We start from the raw sequence: 2,253 nt of genomic DNA, 5'->3' as shown, positions 1-2,253 counted from the left end.
CCATTATTAAAGCCTTGTTGAGGCTTTTGTTGATCCTTCCATGAGAAATTTGGATGATTTTTTCATGATGAATTATAGGTGTTTCCATAAGGTTCACCCATATAATTTACTTCTGCTATTGCAGGGTTCTCAGGATCATAAGCTTCTTCTTCAGAAGATGCTTCTTTAGTACTGTTGGATGCATTTTGCCATCCATTCAGACTTTGAGAAATCATGTTGACTTGCTGAGTCAACATTTTGTTTTGAGCCAATATGGCATTCAGAGCATCAATTTCAAGAACTCCCTTCCTTTGAGGCGTCCCATTATTCACGGAATTCCTCTCAGAAGTGTACATGAACTGGTTATTTGCAACCATGTCAATAAGTTCTTGAGCTTCTGCAGGCTTTTTCTTTAGGTGAATGGATCTACCTGCAGAATGGTCCAATGACATCTTAGAGAATTCAGATAGACCATAATAGAATATATCTATCATGGTCCATTCTGAAAACATGTCAGAAGGACATCTTTTGGTCATTTGTTTGTATCTTTCCCAAGCTTCATAGAGGGATTCACCATTTTTTTGTTTGAAGGTCTGAACATCCACTCTAAGCTTGCTCAGCTTTTGAGGAGGAAAGAACTTAGCCAAGAAGGCCGTGACCAGCTTATCCCAGGAGTCCAGGCTATCCTTAGGTTGTGAATCCAACCATGTTCTAGCTTTGTCTCTTACTGCAAAAGGGAAAAGCATAAGCCTGTAGACTTCAGGATCTACTCCATTCGTCTTTACAGTCTCACATATCTGCAAGAACTCAGTTAAAAACTGATAGGAATCTTCTGATGGAAGTCCATGAAACTTGCAGTTTTGTTGTATTAGAGCAACTAGTTGAGGTTTCAGCTCAAAATTGTTTACTCCAATGGCAGGAATTGAGATGCTTCTTCCATCAAACTTGGAAGTAGGTGTAGTATAATCACCAAGCATCCTTCTTGCATTATTGTTGTTGGGTTCGGCTGCCATCTCCTTTTCTTGTTTGAAAATTTCAGTAAGGTTGTCTCTGGATTGTTGTAATTTGGCTTCTCTTAGTTTCCTCTTCAGAGTCCTTTCAGGTTCAGGGTCAGCTTCAATAAGAATGCCTTTTTCCTTGTTCCTACTCATATGAAAGAGAAGAGAACAAGAAAAGAAGAGAAGAGGAATCCTCTATGTCACAGTAAAGAGGTTCCTTATTGTTAGTAGAAGAAGAAAGGGAATAAAGAAAGGAGAATCCAAACAAAAGGGTGAGGATAGGGGTAGTGATTTGAGATGAAAAAAGGTGAAGAGAAGTGTTAGTAAATAAATAAATAGAAGAAGAAGAGAGGGAAAGAATTTCGAAAATAATTTTTGAAAAGGAGTTAATAATTTTCGAGAATTAAGATAAGAAATAAAATTAAAATTAAAAATTGAAACAATTAATTAATTTAAGAATAATTTTGAGAAAGGGGGAGATATTTTCGAAAATTAGAGAGGGAGAAGTAGTTAAGTTATTTTGAAAAAGATAAGAAACAAACAAAAAGTCAAATAGTTAGTTGAAAAAGATTTGAAAATCAAATTTGAAAAGATAAGATAAGAAGATAAGATAAGATATTTTGAAATCAAATTTTTTTTGAAAAAGATAAAATTTTGAAAAAGATATGATATAAAAGATATGATAAAAAGATACGATAAAAAGATATGGTTGAAAAATATTTAATTTTTAAAATTAAAATTAATTACTTAACTAACAAGAAACTAAAAGATATGATTCTAGAATTTAAAGATTGAGTTTTTCTTAACAAGAAAGTAACAAACTTCAAATTTTTGAATCAATCACATTAATTGTTAGTGTAATTTCGAAAATTATGAAATAAAGATAAAAAAGATTTTGAAAATAAATTTAAAAAAATTTTCGAAAATATATAAAAAAATGAAAAAAATTTGAGTTTTGAAAAAGTTTTGAAATGATAAGATTTTTAAAATTGAAATTTTGACTTGACTAACAAGAAAACAACTTATTTTAAAAATTTTTGACCAAGTCAACCCAAAATTTTGGATTTTTGAGAGAAATAAGGAAAATATATTTTTTTGATTTTTGAATTTTTAATGAGGAGAGAGAAAAACACAAATATGACCCAAAACATAAAAATTTTGGATCAAAACCAATGATTCATGCAAGAACACTTTGAAGATCATGATGAACATCAAGAACTTATTTTTGAAAAATTTTCAAGAAAAGAAAAACATGCAAGACACCAAACTTATAAAT

General features: G+C 31.0%; 1 non-coding gene across 1 annotated transcript; it reads left to right on the top strand.

Moving 5' to 3' along the window:
* Positions 1–489: 489 nt before the first annotated feature.
* Positions 490–593, top strand: LOC127740966 (small nucleolar RNA R71). The gene has a single exon (XR_008001821.1). It is a non-coding gene; the product is annotated as a small nucleolar RNA R71 (small nucleolar RNA).
* The last annotated feature ends 1,660 nt before the right edge of the window (positions 594–2,253 follow it).

The sequence above is a fragment of the Arachis duranensis genome, chromosome 7 (assembly GCF_000817695.3).
Source record: "Arachis duranensis cultivar V14167 chromosome 7, aradu.V14167.gnm2.J7QH, whole genome shotgun sequence".
Classification (NCBI taxonomy): Eukaryota; Viridiplantae; Streptophyta; class Magnoliopsida; order Fabales; family Fabaceae; genus Arachis; species Arachis duranensis.
The sequence above is the reverse complement of the archived record's forward strand: the minus strand, read 5'-3'. Positions and strand labels throughout refer to the sequence as shown.